At 37.6% G+C, this 16407-nt stretch overlaps 1 pseudogene; it reads right to left on the reverse strand.

Moving 5' to 3' along the window:
* Positions 1-6919: 6919 nt before the first annotated feature.
* LOC148930232 (uncharacterized) lies at positions 6920-11644 on the reverse strand (annotated as a pseudogene).
* Positions 11645-16407: the final 4763 nt, after the last annotated feature.

Here is a 16407-nt window from a genome sequence, read left to right on the forward strand (position 1 = left end):
ATCGATTACAATCAAAATTGGAAAGAAAAGTTTGAAGAGAGAAATCGAAAAACCTGGAGCACCGGTGAGAAATCGGAATCCGGTGAGAAGTAATAGACGAAATCTCAGAGAATTGCAGAAAAACTACGGCAGATTATCACCAATCCAAAAAAAATTAAAATCTATGAACAAACCCTAACTATGAAGATTCAAAAGAAAAATTAGGATAGAGGAGATAGAGGTAATCAGAGGCAATCAGAGGCGCAGCGGATTGCGCTCTGATACCATGTTGAAATATGAAGATCAAAAGGAAAATCTGTGGAAAGAGGCGAGAAACCGCCATTGATGAAATTGAAGAAACTGCCTTGAGAAAAAAGAGTAAAAGTGGATATTTCATTAAGGACTACATTTTTGGAGAAGTTACAGCAAAATTAAAATTAAAAGCCCTATATATAGGCTAAGTAAAAAGCTAACTATCTAATAAAATGCTACTCCCTCCGTCCCAAGGTATTAGACCAACTTTCTTTTTTGGGATGTCCCAACATATTAGACTCATTTCCTTTTTTAGCAAAAAGCATCTATCTTATTTTATTCTCCACCCACTTTTTTCTCTCTTCTCTCTCCTACTTTTTCCCTCTCTCATACTTTACTCTCTCCACTTTAACTATTTAAATATCAATTCCTTAAATCATGTGCCCAAAAGAAGTGAGTCTAATACTCCGGGACGGAGGGAGTAACTAATTACATTTGATTTTTCTAATTTCAACACCACCGTCTCCACGGCCTACTCTACTCAAGAGAGATTAACTCTTGGAGGGAGCTTTCCGGCCTCATTAGTGATCTAGAAGTTTACATGGTTAAACCCGTGGCAACGAGATGCGAAAATGGCCACTTTGCGCACTGGCACGTGCTATCGCGGGGGCGTTATGAGTTCATACTAATCTTGGATATGAAGAATGAAGTGTTTCGGAGAATCACATTGCCGACCTGGCCGCTGAGACTAGTCTTGGATAGGAAGAATGAAGTGTATCGATCGAAACGGATTTCCGACCCAGGAGCCACGGTATAGTACTGAAGTTAGTACTTAATTATTTTGCGGAAGATGAGCACTCGTTTTGGCGCGTTGATTTACCTCATTCTCGGCTTAATAAGGTGGTGATTTATCGTTCATCATTTGAAAGAGGGCTATTGAATTGGAATCGTGTGACGAGCCGTCCCTTGTATGATGTGTTACCTTGGAGGATCAGTACTTGTGTTTTTCTCGAGTGTAGGGGGAACGTGTTTGTGTTTGATTATCGTGATCGATTGTATTATTATTGCAATCGCAGATGTTATTATCGTGATCCTGTGTCTGGATTCCCGACTCGGAATTCGTTTAAGCATAGATGGAGCCTCGTTTCACTCGAGAACGAGTCTTAGTTTTTGTGTAGTCTTTGATTTGGGAAAGATTTGGAAATTATGTTATCTTTCAAAATGTTAGTAATTCATTGTTATTCAGCTAGTACTATTTCTTTCTCTTTTTCCCCCTTGTTTTTTCTCTTTTATATAAGTACTATAATAACTTTTGAAATATGGTAATGACTTAGAATTATTCTTGTCTCTACGAAAATTAATCATAGTAAAAATCTTGAACGTATTAGTTTTTAACTAATTAGTATTCGTATTAGTTTTCAACTAATTGCTACTTGATCTTAGTTCAGTAAAAAAAAAAAAGAATAAGTTTATGGCTATATATAGGTACGAAGATTAATCAATTTTGGTTCTCTGATTGCAGTACAACTCTTGTCATCAGGTGGTGAGTTTGAAATCCTCCTTAAAGAATTGTTATAGCTTAAATTTGGCCTTAATTGTGCATTATAATCTGCCATGTGGCATCGGAAATGTATCAAAATATTTCTAATTTTGTGTGTAGAGGGGTAACTGTTTCGGATCTATTATTATAGAAATCCAAATTTCACGTTATTAATTTGTCAAAGATTTGGTAAGTTTTTTTTTCTTCTATTTATTTATATGGTAGACAATTTAATACTCCCGTTCCAATTGAAAAGGATACTAAAAGGTATAGTAGAAAAAATTTATGCAATGTGGTGCTCAATCCAATTGTTGAATCCTCTTTGAAATTCATTGAAGACTCAAATACTAGATGCTCAATCTCGAATCAAATCAAAACTAAGACACGTTCTCAAGCGAAACAAAACTACATCTATGCTTAAATAAAACTGGGAAGTGATTATAACATGACCAATAACTATACTTGCATCAAACACAAACAGGTAATTCCAATACTTAAAAAAAAACACAACTAGTCCTCCTCCATAACCCTACCCCACAGAAAGGAAATTGTACATTCGTCAAAGGAGCCCAAGATATAAACCTTCTTCCGTATCTCGACTCACCGGATGATGAACGATATATCTTCACCCGATTACAAGATGGATCACGAGGTAAATCAAGGCGCCAAAAAGAGTGCTCATCTTCGGCAACATAAGTAACAACAACGTCAGTACTATTACAATGTCCTTGCGACCTAATTGTCTGAAACACTTCATTCTTCATGTCCAAGCTTAGTATGTATGCCTCAGCACGCGAATATCCAGTAGCCGACACCACATACCAGTGTGCGAAGCGGCCATTTTCACACACCTGTTTCATGGGACTAATAGAGCAAATTATTAGATTACCATTGACGCCGGCCAAGTCCTTCCAAGAATCAGTCTTTCTTGAGTACATAAGTCCATGGAGACAGGAGTGTCTCCTGCACAATAGGAGTTGTGCCACTTTGTAATCTTCGTCGAAACCAATTGCAACCTCACGCTTGCTTATTTCGCACGCCCGGTAGGGGGTGGAATAGGAAGAGGTTGTAATCGGTGGGAGAAGCTTGAGTTGGCCTAGACAAGGGTTGCATATGGCTATAGGCTTACGCAGTTGCGTGTGGTAGATGCAGGCTAGGCCCATGACCGGCCCATATAACCTAACTTGACCTTGAGGATGATCAAGGTAGGAACTAAACTCGTAGCCCATCAATTGGTCCGATTTATAACACAATAACGGCTTCGTGTTGTGTAGCACTCGAAGTTGACCTTTGTCAAAATAAAGCTCTAAACTTACCATGTCATCTGATACGTTGTTGTTGTTGTTGTTGTTGTTGTTGTTGTTGTTGTTGTTGTTGTGAATGTGCAGTTCTAGAAAAGATGGAGATTCGATGACTGATGTGTAATTTTAGGTCTTTTAAGTCAAAATAGATTCGCACTCAAGTTCACAAAATTATCCCTAATATTACCACTTAACTGCAAGAATACAGCTTCGTGTGTAGTAATTTAAGGTGTCGATCCACAGGGAAGGTAAGTTTGTTTAACTCCGAATAAAAAAAACAGCAAAGATGAAGGTTTTTGTTTGAAGATTGTTTTCTCAAAATAATGACAAAGAAGTTGAATTTAAATTAACACAAGTGAGACAATTGTTACTCCAAACACTTGCCGACAAGACACAGATTTATCCTATGCATTCAAATCTATTTCATACGTTCGGGACAATTTAAAATACATCAACATGCAAGCACTAAACATGCTAAACATCAACTAGTCAAAGAATAGTTAAACACTTACTCTTTAAACCAATTTCAATAATCCTAAGAACCCTACGGAAGCGCGATATTCAAAGTACAATTGCAATTAAGATCAAAATCCATTATCAAGTTGTCATCTAAACAATTCCAATTGATAATTCATTACTACCACAATCCATCTCAATTCAAGCTAAAGAGGCATTAAATCAAGACTATAGAATTATCACTAAAGATGCACCTAGAGTAATAAATTCATTCAATCAAATAAGTAGTAAAAATGAACATGAGATAAAAACGAGCATAGAATAAATCACGAAGTCAAAATGTCATACTGCGTGTTTGGAGTAACACAAGATTCTTAGCCTAACATAATTAAACCAAGAACAATGATAAATGGAGATGAAACCCTAGAAACCATGGAGTAAATTTGGAGAGGATGATGGCTGGAATTTTCTCCTTTCTCTTCGCTCTTAATTTTCTCACGCTGAATTCCTCCAGAACCGTCTCCCTCTCTTCACTTGCTCAATGAAAGTCTCGCCTTTCTCTCTTTCCGTCGTCTCTCTTTTATAGCATTGCGGTAAGTTTTCTTTTCTTAAGTCTTGGGCCATTCATATTGTATATTGCTATGTTATTTGGGCCCACAATAATTAACTTGCTGCCAACGAGTAAAACACAAATTAGAAATCATTATTTAATAAATTTATTCGTACCCCTCTGTTCCACACGTGCATATATCAACTAAAATAATATTGTAATGTTTCAATGATTAATTGAAAAGCATACAAGATTTTATTAAATAAAAATGAGAGATCTTAAAGTAAAATAATTACTAATTTGATTTACATCAAATACCTCCAAACTTAAAACTTAAGTTTTGCTCGTCCTCGAGCAAGATAAGCAATTAAGCACAAAGGTCTTCATTTCAAAACAAGACTCATATTCTCCAAATTAATATCATAAACATTCTCACAAGTCAGGAGATTATCAAAGCTAACTCCACATTCTCCAATGAACATGACTTAGAATGAAAGTATGAACACAAACCAGCTCACTAAGATATAGTTATCCATCAAGCAATCCAAGTCCAAGCAATGACTCTAGTGTCTCAAACCATCGTTGCTAGATCGTCAAAAGAAGTTCATTCGGCTATTCTCTATTTTAAATCTATAAGGTCTTTCCACAAAACTCAAAGCTGAACTCATCAACAAAATGTCAATACCTTTGCACAAATCAAAAGGTCTTTATTTGTGGTTGTAATGGGGCTTTTGGTTAAGGTGGGATATCAAATTTGGTTAGTAGCTCATTCCACCAAAAATCAAGAATACTAGCACATCCATGAGTCAACATCTCTCAAAGCTTCATAATAATTAAGCATGAAATTTCCGCAGCTTACCACCCCCAAACTTAAGATTTTTCAACATAACAAATCAAGCTACTTTTTTTTTCTTCTTTCTTTCGATCACTAATTTGAACCCTTTTTTTTTCTTTTTTTCTTTTTTTTTCTTTTTATAACTTAGTAACTTTGCACTTTGTTTCTCAAGCGTTGGATATTATATAACAAGCATCTAAACTTATGAACTTTTTCTTGCCACCAACAGCAACTACCCAAAGATGTGCTAGCACCTTAATTTTAGTGACAAGGACTGAAAAGAAGGGCTAACAAGAGGATATATCATGTAGGCTAGAATAGTGACTTTAGGAAAGAAATCAGGCTATAAAGCTCAAACTGGCTCGCTAGGGGTTCATGTAGGGTCAGGCATGTGATCATTTGGCTATGAGGCTTTTAGTCCTAATGCCTAGATCATTTTTGTGCATCGACATCAACAAAGTATATTCAAGTCCTACTCAAATTATGCAAATTAACCATATAGATTGTTTTTAACTCATTTTTCAAAACCGAAATAGTTCTCTCTCCTTAGCTCAAGAAATCGGACACCAAAGAACACTACTCTTTCCTAAATTAACAAGTGAGACTCCTTGTTCTCCAGAAGCAAGTAAGTGACAACTAAGTTCATAGCACAAGTTCACCGGAAAAGCTAAGTCCACTTAGTGACTCCCAACAAGTATGAGCAAGTAACAATCCATAGGAAATCATTCTAACATGCACACACAAAATTTCAACCCTCTCCCCCAAACTTAAATTCTACATTGTCCCCAAGGTAGAAGACAAATATAAGGTAAGTATAAAGATACTCCCTGTCATTGTGAAGCTCATGGGTGGGTGGGTTGGGCGACTCCTCTTTCCCGCAACAGAGATATGACCTCCATCTTCACTCCTACACAAAAAATAAAAACAAAAATAAAAAAATAAAAAAATAAAAAAATACTCAATTCAAAATAAATATTGAGGGAAAGAAATGAGCAAACAAAACCCTCAATATATGAAAGCAAAAACAAAAGAACAATAAAAAAAAACTTGGGTTGCCTCCCAATCAGCGCCTTTTTTTAATAGTCGTTGGCTCGACCTTCTTCATCCTCGGTCTATGCTTTCGGGCTCTCTAGTGTGACAACCTCTCTTGCTTCCTTACCACTTTCACCACCAACATATGCCTTCAATCGTTGGCCATTAACCTTCCACAGACTGTCATTTTTCGGATCCTGGATATCAACAGCACCATAGGGGTACACCTTGTGTACCACATAAGGACCCCACCATCTTAACTTGAGTTTTCCCGGAAAGAGCTTTAGCCTAGAGTTGTACAAAAGAACCAGCTGTCCTTCATGAAATTGACGAGGCTTAATAGCTGCATCATGTATCTTCTTGGCACGCTCTTTGTATAGATCAACACTTTCATAAGCGTGTAGCCTAAACTCATCAATCTCATTCATATCAAACATCCTCTTCTCGGCTGCAGCCTCATAATCCAAGTTGAGCTTTTGCAAAGCCCAATAAGCTTTATGCTCAAGTTCTACCGGCAAGTGACACGCTTTTCCAAAAACCATCTTGTATGGAGAAGTTCCAATTGGAGTCTTATAAGCCGTTCGATATGCCCACAATGCATCATCTAACTTTTCCGCCCAATCTTTGCGAGACGGCTTAACTACCTTCTCCAACATCCTCTTGATCTCACGATTCGAAACTTCCACTTGGCCACTAGTTTGGGGATGGTATGGGGTAGCAACCTTATGATGAACACCGTACTTACTTAGGAGGCTTGCAAAAAGCTTATTGCAAAAATGTGTCCCTCCGTCACTGATGATAGCTCGTGGTGTCCCAAAGTGGTTGAAGATATGTTTCTTGATGAACTTCAAGACGACTTTGGCATCATTGGTTGCTGAGGCAACAGCCTCTACCCACTTAGACACATAATCAACAGCTACGAGAATGTACTGTTTCCCATTAGACTTGGGAAATGGTCCCATAAAGTCTATTCCTCACATATCAAAGAGTTCTACCTCGTGGATGTTGTTCATTGGCATTTCATTCCTCCACGAGATATTGCATGTTCTTTGGCATCTATCACATCTCTCAACATAGGCCTTTGCATCCTTGAAGATTGATGGCCAAAAGAATCCGGATTGGAGCACTTTAAATGCAGTGCGACGTGCTCCAAAGTGGCCGCCATACTCAGAATCATGGCAAGCGGACAAAATCTGAATGTGTTCATGCTCTCCCACACATCTCCGAATTACTCCATCGCTGCCAATACGAAAGAGGAAAGGATCTTCCCATACATACATGCGGGTGTCACTCAAAAACTTTTTCTTTTGGTTTGAAGAGAGCCCTTCTGGTGTTATACCCGTGACAAGATAATTTGCCAAGCTAGCAAACCATGGCATGTATGTTTCCCGAGCTATCACTTGCCACACTTGCTCGTCAGGAAATTTCTCATTGATGACTTTTTCTTTTTCCTCTTGCGTCTCTTGCAATCCTTCCAATCTTGAAAGATGGTCAGCTACCACGTTTTCAGATCCTTTCTTGTCCTTAATCTCAACATCAAACTCTTGCAATAGTAGGATCCATCTCACCAAACGAGGTTTGGCATCCCTCTTATTCATCAAATACCTGATAGCCGAATGGTCTGTGAAGACCACCACCCTCGTGCCTAATAAGTAAGCACGGAACTTCTCAAAAGCAAATATTACTGCTAGCATTTCCTTCTATGTCACTGTGTAATTCAACTGTGCATCATTGAGTACTTTGCTGGCGTAGTATATAGCATGAAGAATCTTATCCTTTCTCTGGCCTAACACGGCCCCAACTGCATAGTCAGAAGAGTCACACATCAACTCAAATGGCTTCGACCAGTCTGGTGTGACAATTATGGGTGCTTCAACTAGCTTCTTTTTCAACAGTTCAAATGCCTTAAGGCATGCATCATCAAAGACGAACTTAGCATCCTTCTCTAGTAAGTTACACAACGGCTTTGCAACCTTTGAAAAGTCTTTAATAAACCTTCTATAGAATCCTGCATGGCCTAGGAAACTACGGATGCCTTTCACGTTCGTTGGGGGTGGCAACTTTGATATCACATCTATCTTGGCCTTATCCATCTCCAACCCCAACTCCGACACTTTGTGTCCTAACACTATGCCCTCTCTTACCATGAATTGACATTTCTCCCAATTGAGAATGAGATTGGATTCTTCGCATCTTTGTAGAACTCGTCTCAAATTGTCTAAACATCGGTCGAATGATGACCCAAAGACGGAGAAGTCATCCATAAATATTTCCATGATTTCTTCATTCATGTCACTAAATATAGCCATCATACACCGCTGAAATGTTGTTGGTGCATTGCATAGGCCAAATGACATACGACGGTAAACATATGTACCAATTGGGCAAGTGAATGTCGTCTTTTCTTGATCTTCCAGGGCAATCGTGATCTGATTGTACCCTGAGTATCCATCCAAAAAACAATAATGGGAATATCCCGCAATTCTGTCAAGCAACTGGTCCATGAATGGCAACGGGAAGTGATCTTTGCGTGTTTCCTTATTCAATCTCCTATAATCCATGCACACTCTCCATGAATTAACCAATCTTGTTGCTATAACTTCATTCTTCTCATTAACTGTAACGGTTATTCCCCCTTTCTTTGGTACACAGTGCACCGGGCTTACCCACTCGCTGTCGGATATGGGGTAAATCATCCCAAAATCCAATAGCTTTTTAACTTCTTTCTCAACCACTTCTTGCATGAGTGGGTTCAGCCTCCTTTGCCTATCTCTGACTGGTTTAGCCCCTTCTTCCATCAGAATTTTGTGCATGCATATTGTCGGGCTTATCCCTTTAATGTCAGCTATAGACCATCCTAGAGCTCGTTTATGATTCTTCAATAGCTCTATCAATTTTGCCTCTTCATCAACACTAAGTTCTGTTGATACTACGACTGGTAAAGTCTCATCTTTCCCCAAGAATGCGTACTTGACATTGTTTGGGAGTGGTTTCAATTCAAGCTTGGGTGGCACTTCAATCGATGGTCTCAAATCTGCGACACATGTTTCTATCATAACTTGTTTCTCAGAGCTCGATTGGTCGTCTCGATCTCCATCCAGGTCATCAATACTGATCTTAAATGTGGAGCCAAATTCTTTTTCCAGACTTCCCTTTTCAAACACACTTTCTTCAATTCTAGGAGAATAGCACGACTTATCAAAGATGCATCTATCTAAGACATCAACTCGAAAACATGCCTTTGCATCAGTAGGATGTTTCATCGCTTTCTCAACATTGATGGTCAGTTGCTCACCATTAACTCTGAATGTAACAGAGTTATCCTTTGCTCCAAGCAATACATCTCCCGTTGCTAAAAATGGTCTACCAAATATAATTGACACTTCTTTATCTTCGGGCATGTCGAGCACAATAAAGTCAACTAGAATGATGAACTTATCGATTTTAACCAAGACATCCTCAACAATTCCAGTGGGCTTCACTATGGAGTGATCAGCCAATTGTAGAGCGATGTCAATAGGCTCCATTCTTTCCTCCAAACCAATGGCACGAGCAGTTTTCAATGCCATCAGTGAGATCCCTGAACCTTGGTCCAATAAACACTTAGTGAAAATCGTGTTACCAATTTCACATGGTATGATGCAACCTCCTGGATCTCTTCTCTTTGTCGGCATGATTCCAGATATCAACTGTGAGCAATTCGTGCTCAATGCCACAATCCCCTCATCCTGAAGTTTCTCCTTGTTCGCCATCATGTCTTTGAAGAACTTGGAGAATCTCGGGAAATTGGTGAAAAGATCCACCAATGAGATGTCTACATTCACCTTTCTAATCACATTCATCATCCACTCAAAACTCTTTTCTTGTCGCACTCGCTTCTTTCTTGTGAATGGATACGGAGGCGGTGGAATGTCGTTAGGAATACTGGACTTGCTCTTCTTCGGTTCTGTCTCATTGATCTTTTTGTCTTTCTCTTCTGCTGTAAGTCTTCCATTTAACTCGGATTCATCGCCTTGTTCTTTGCTGCAGGATGCAGCCTGTTCTTGACCATGTTGGGCATCCTGCACCAACGCGGGACCTCCCTTACATTCCTCGTCCGCCCCTGCGTGCGAGGAATGCAAGCCTAACATCTCGTCCGCCCCTGCGTGCGAGATGCCGGAAGTACCTTGGTCGTCCATTAAAGGCGTTGAATCCAAATTTCTTCCGCTTCTCAGGGTTACTGCTTTGCACTGTTCATTGCCCTTGGGGTTAGGCACTGTATCACTTGGAATGGTGCCGGGAGCTCTTGTATGAGAAGCTGTAGCAATCTGCCCTATTTGTGTTTCCAAATTCCTCATAGAAGCCTCGAGCTGTCCAAACTTCTCGATTGATTTCTCTTTGAAGAAGTCATTCTCTTTTTGACTCTTCGCCATGAAAGAGAATATCTGCCCCATCTGATCTTCTAGTGAGGGTTTCTTATCAATACCAGGGGGTTGGGAGTTGTTTCGCCATTGGTTCCCACCATTGTTACTTGACCCAGCTTGGTTCCAATTCCCTTGTTGTTGTTGAGGCTTCCAGTTTTGATGATTGTTATTGAATTGACCTCCTTGGCTAAAACCTTGGCGGTTATTGCCTATGTAATTCACATCTTCAACTGTTTCTTGGGATTGGATCATTTGGCATTGATCTGTGTGATGCCCACCTTGACAGAGTCCACATTTAACCATTGCAACAGTCTGAGGAGGTTGTGGGTTCAGCTGCATGGAAGATACTGCTTTAACCACCGATGTCATTTGGGTGCTGATATTGGCTAGTTGTGCCTCAACTGCTGTCATTCTTTCGGATTCTACTGAAGCTCCGAAGGTATCTCCCTTCTTCTCAACCACTCTCCTTGGATTGCACCAGTTTCTTTGATTATCTGCTAGTTTTTGAAACAATGTCCTCACTTCTTCATGTGTCTTATTATCAAGATCTCCACCAGTACTTGCATTTATAAGTCCCATGCTTTCATTGTTTAAGCCTTGGTAAAATTTGACAAGGTCACGGCCAAGAGCAAGACCATGGCTAGGACACTTTCTCAACATCTCACTAAACCTTTTCCATGCTTCAGCAAAAGATTCATCACCTTGTTGCCGGAAAGATGTGATGGCATCCCTCAATCTCTCTATCTTCATTGGTGAATTATATTCCAGGAGAAACTTGGATTTCAGATCTTCAAAGGTCGCCACATTGTACCCCGGAAGTGAGTCGTACCACTCTCGTGCTTTGTCTCTCAACGAAAAAGGGAAGAGAGCTCTCTTGATATTATCATGTGGCACATTCGCAGGTCTGTGGTTCATGGTCAACTCATAGAATGCGTTGAGGTGGCTTATGGGCTCTTCGTCTTCACGGCCATGAAACAAGTTGCCACCATTCACCAAGCTGATGTAGTGAGGTGGGATGCTTATGTTGTCCGTAGCATAGGCGAAATTTCTCGGGTGATCAACTCCCGATCTGACAGTATCGCCAAACTTTTCCACTGGAGGAGCATTGTTATTGTCTTCAGCCATAGACTCAGCTTCTGAATTACTGCTACTACCTTCAAGATTTGTCTCGAAAAGAGGATTTTCTCTCACTGGACTCTGATGGTCCTGATGTATACCAATCACAGCTGAATTCTGTCCTCTTCTATGATGTATCAATAACCCAAATTGCGGTGTACCCTTAGATCTGGTTTGCATCCACTATTTTATGTTTTTCAATTTTATAGAACACCTACACAACAGAAAAGAAACCAAACACAACACAAATATACTAATCCTACCGAAAGCGAGACATCTCGACAACTTCGGGGTTAGTCTTAGAAAAAGTGTATGCTCGAATCTGTACCAGCAAACCTAAAATAAAACACAAGGAATTAGAAAGATACTACCACTAAAACACTCCTTCGTCTTCGAGTCCAGATGTGGTAGATGGCTATAACCCGCAAGAACACGAATTAAGTACCTGCAAAATAAAATTAAAAAAAAAATGAAATAAAAATAAAAATAAAAATAAAATAAAAAGTTAAACAACCTATTGCCCTCCCCGGAAACGGCCAAAACTTGATGTGTAATTTTAGGTCTTTTAAGTCAAAATAGATTCGCACTCAAGTTCACAAAATTATCCCTAATATTACCACTTAACTGCAAGAATACAGCTTCGTGTGTAGTAATTTAAGGTGTCGATCCACAGGGAAGGTAAGTTTGTTTAACTCCGAATAAAAAAAACAGCAAAGATGAAGGTTTTTGTTTGAAGATTGTTTTCTCAAAATAATGACAAAGAAGTTGAATTTAAATTAACACAAGTGAGACAATTGTTACTCCAAACACTTGCCGACAAGACACAGATTTATCCTATGCATTCAAATCTATCTCATACGTTCGGGACAATTTAAAATACATCAACATGCAAGCACTAAACATGCTAAACATCAACTAGTCAAAGAATAGTTAAACACTTACTCTTTAAACCAATTTCAATAATCCTAAGAACCCTACGGAAGCGCGAGATTCAAAGTACAATTGCAATTAAGATCAAAATCCATTATCAAGTTGTCATCTAAACAATTCCAATTGATAATTCATTACTACCACAATCCATCTCAATTCAAGCTAAAGAGGCACTAAATCAAGACTATAGAATTATCACTAAAGATGCACCTAGAGTAATAAATTCATTCAATCAAATAAGTAGTAAAAACGAACATGAGATAAAAACGAGCATAGAATAAATCTTGAAGTCAAAATGTCATACTGCGTGTTTGGAGTAACACAAGATTCTTAGCCTAACATAATTAAACCAAGAACAATGATAAATGGAGATGAAACCCTAGAAACCATGGAGTAAATTTGGAGAGGATGATGGCTGAAATTTTCTCCTTTCTCTTCGCTCTTAATTTTCTCACGCTGAATTCCTCCAGAACCGTCTCCCTCTCTTCACTTGCTCAATGAAAGTCTCGCCTTTCTCTCTTTCCGTCGTCTCTCTTTTATAGCATTGCGGTAGGTTTTCTTTTCTTAAGTCTTGGGCCATTCATATTGTATATTGCTATGTTATTTGGGCCCACAATAATTAACTTGCTGCCAACGAGTAAAACACAAATTAGAAATCATTATTTAATAAATTTATTCATACCCCTCTGTTCCACACGTGCATATATCAACTAAAATAATATTGTAATGTTTCAATGATTAATTGAAAAGCATACAAGATTTAATTAAATAAAAATGAGAGATCTTAAAGTAAAATAATTACTAATTTGATTTACATCAATGACGTAGCACCAGAATTTGCAGACAGCTCTGAATCTCAAGAGAGACTCCACTGGCAGATGCAAGAGAATTTCTGTACACACATCATTGTTCATGTTATGTGTTTGATGGTATATAATGGTAGAGTTCTCCATAGAAGAGAATGGAACGTAGAGATGCATATAAATAGAGCTCTAAAATTAATATTTTTTTTATGCACTTCCCTAGTCATATTATGGCTATAATATCTCGTAAAATCTTGAAAAAAACTATACCCTAGGATATCTCGAAAAATCTGGGCAATGAAGCAACTAATAGTTTTGATTAGATATTCTTTTTCGAATTTGAATATATATTTTTATTAATTTAGGTATTTAGTTTTATTCGTGTCTTAATAAAAAGAGAGAATAATGGTCCGGGGAGCAATGGAATTCCATAAATGTTTGAGCAATTTTTTAGCTTCCTGCTAAGGGAGAGACGCATGTTCCTCATGTGCTTTGCATTAATGAACGTTTCCCAAACCCCATTATTCCGGTTTCAAGAAAAAGGAAAAAGAAAAAGAAAAGAATAAAACGATGACATAAAGACTCGGGGTTGGGCTTGGATTGTTTTGGGCCGGTCTACGAATAAAACTAATAGGCCCATTGTACCAAGTAATAGGCCTATCATTGTCAGTGAAACTTGGGCCCATTTATGAAGACTGCGGATTCAATGAAGCAGTGGGCTAAGTCTATGGAAGCATTAAGTGGTTCACATAAAAGAAAAGGCAAGGAAATGGACTCCCTCCAGAAAATGAATCTAGTTGATCGATCATTTGAATAAAATGAATCTAGTTGATCGATCATTTGAATCCGATTGATTTATACTCCCTCCTTTCCATTAAATATGCAATATTTGAAAATCGGCACGAGTTTTTATGTAGTGTTGTTTCGTGAATTAATGAAGAGAGAGTAAAGTAAGAGAGATGAAAAAGTAGAGATAGAGATGTTTCTATTTTAGGAAACGTTTCATTTCAAATGGGACAAACTAAAAATGAAAATGTTTCATTTCTAATGGGACATAGGGAGTATGATCTCTTTATGTTGTGCACATTCACAAAGTAAGGCCTCTTTGAATAATTAATATGATCTCTATATTTAATAAACACCATAATTCTGCTATTTAGATAATTTTATCGTTATTTCAATTTTCAGTGAATTTTCAAACACCTATCTATAGCAATAATGAACAATGATGTGGTTATAGAGGTCTAGTTAGGTCTATTTCTTTTTCTATTTCCTTTGTTTTTTTAAAGAAAAGCTGCCAAAGCCTGAAATTAACACAATTCTTTTTATATTTCCAGTTACCTTTTATTGTCTTCAGTTAATTTTTGTTATTATTTTTTTATAGAATTTTGATTCGATTACAAATTGGGCATGTTCTCTTGAATTATTTGAATTTTCTATGTATTTCAAAGAATGAACTATTGACTTGAAAATTATTAATGAGTTGGAAATTATTCCCATTTTTCTAAGAAATATAGAGCGCTATTCATTAACATTCAGTTAGTATATTTCATTTAGTTTCTTGTTTTTCTTTATTTAGGGTTTTAATATTTTCCTTTTTTATGGACTACTGTTATTATTTTCATGTGCCAGTGATGATTTTGCACATATATAGGGGTGTCGAAACGGGTACCCGCGGATACCCAAATCCGATTTTGCGGGTACCCGTACCCGAAAACGTCAATATTATACTACCCAATCCCGACCCGTATAGTTAAACGGGTAACCCCATACCCGCATCGGGTATCCCAAACCCGCAGTTGCGGGTACCCAAACCCGCATACATAACTTGAATTGTGTATTATATTATTCAATGGTATTATGCTTTTAGTTTTCGCTTATCATCAATACTAGTCATCTAATTCAATAATTTTATATACATGTTTGAAATTCTAGAATGAATTTAGGGATTGTTGCTAGTTGCTACACGATGATTTTAGATTTGTATTTTTTTTTACTTTGTTGTATTTGCATAATTTCCAACTATTAATTATGCACAAATATGGTGATTTCTCATCTCTTAAATATAATATGACTATGTATGAAATATAATGCAAATCCAAATTTCAAATAAGCAAATATGATAGAAACATCAAGCATGTCTAAAATTAAATCACCATTCAAAAGTTTAATATAAAACCAAAAATAATTCAATTTCATCAAAAGTCTAAATATAAATAACTTCAACTAAAAGTTTAAATATTTTAAATCTTTAATAAAAAGATGAAAGACACTAAACTAATAAAAGTTTCACTTTCACAAATCTTGCAATCCTTCATTTGGCAGCGGATAAATAATTGAAAATAAAGTGTATCATCGGGGAGTATATACAGATTTGAAATTAATTAACTAAAATAAAATATTTGAAAACCCTTACTCTAAAAGTAACGGGTATTATCGGGTTTAACGGGTATACCCGCGCGGGTAGCGGGTATACCCATACCCGCAAAATTTGAAAACAAACTACCCAATCCCACCCCGTTTTCCATTGTTGTCGGGTAGCGGGTACCCGTTACCCGGCGGGTAGCGGGTCGGGTTGAGGGTTTCCCGCTACCCGCTACCCGTTTCAACACCCCTGTATATACACATCATCTAGATTCTAGTACTGGTGCTTTAAACCACAATCAATGAACCAAGTGGATTCCACTTCGTATCGATAATACTCATTTTTCATCTCCATAGGCAAAACTAGTTCTTTTTTTACTGAATTAAAAGATAAAAAAAGTAGTTAACCTATTCCAATACAAAATAATTAGTTCATGATTTACAATGATTTTTCCAGAAAGATGGGAATAATTCCAAGTCAAGAAAAATACTGAATAACACATAAAAAGATGGGAAAGAAAATAGTAACTGAAATTAAATGAAGACTCAAATATGTTGGATTATTTGATTCACAAAGTATAGGAACACTCAACAAAGATGAAATATGGAGGATAAGTATATATATGTTTCTCACAAAAGGATTACAAAATACAATCAAACGTGCTTCTGCACAACAACAAAAAACTCTCACAATTTTCCCAACTTAGAGCTCCGGCTCTTTTCCACTCCAACTCACACAATTCCTTTTCTTTCTTTCTATCTAAGAGCTTCACACAATTCCTTTTCTTTCTTTCTATCTAAGAGCTTCGGCTCTTACAAACACTCACTCTTCCTTTCTCTCTACTA

Source organism: Salvia hispanica, chromosome 3, assembly GCF_029641045.1.
Source record: "Salvia hispanica isolate PSC_SH4W2 chromosome 3, Shi_PSC_v1, whole genome shotgun sequence".
In the NCBI taxonomy this organism is placed as follows: domain Eukaryota; kingdom Viridiplantae; phylum Streptophyta; class Magnoliopsida; order Lamiales; family Lamiaceae; genus Salvia; species Salvia hispanica.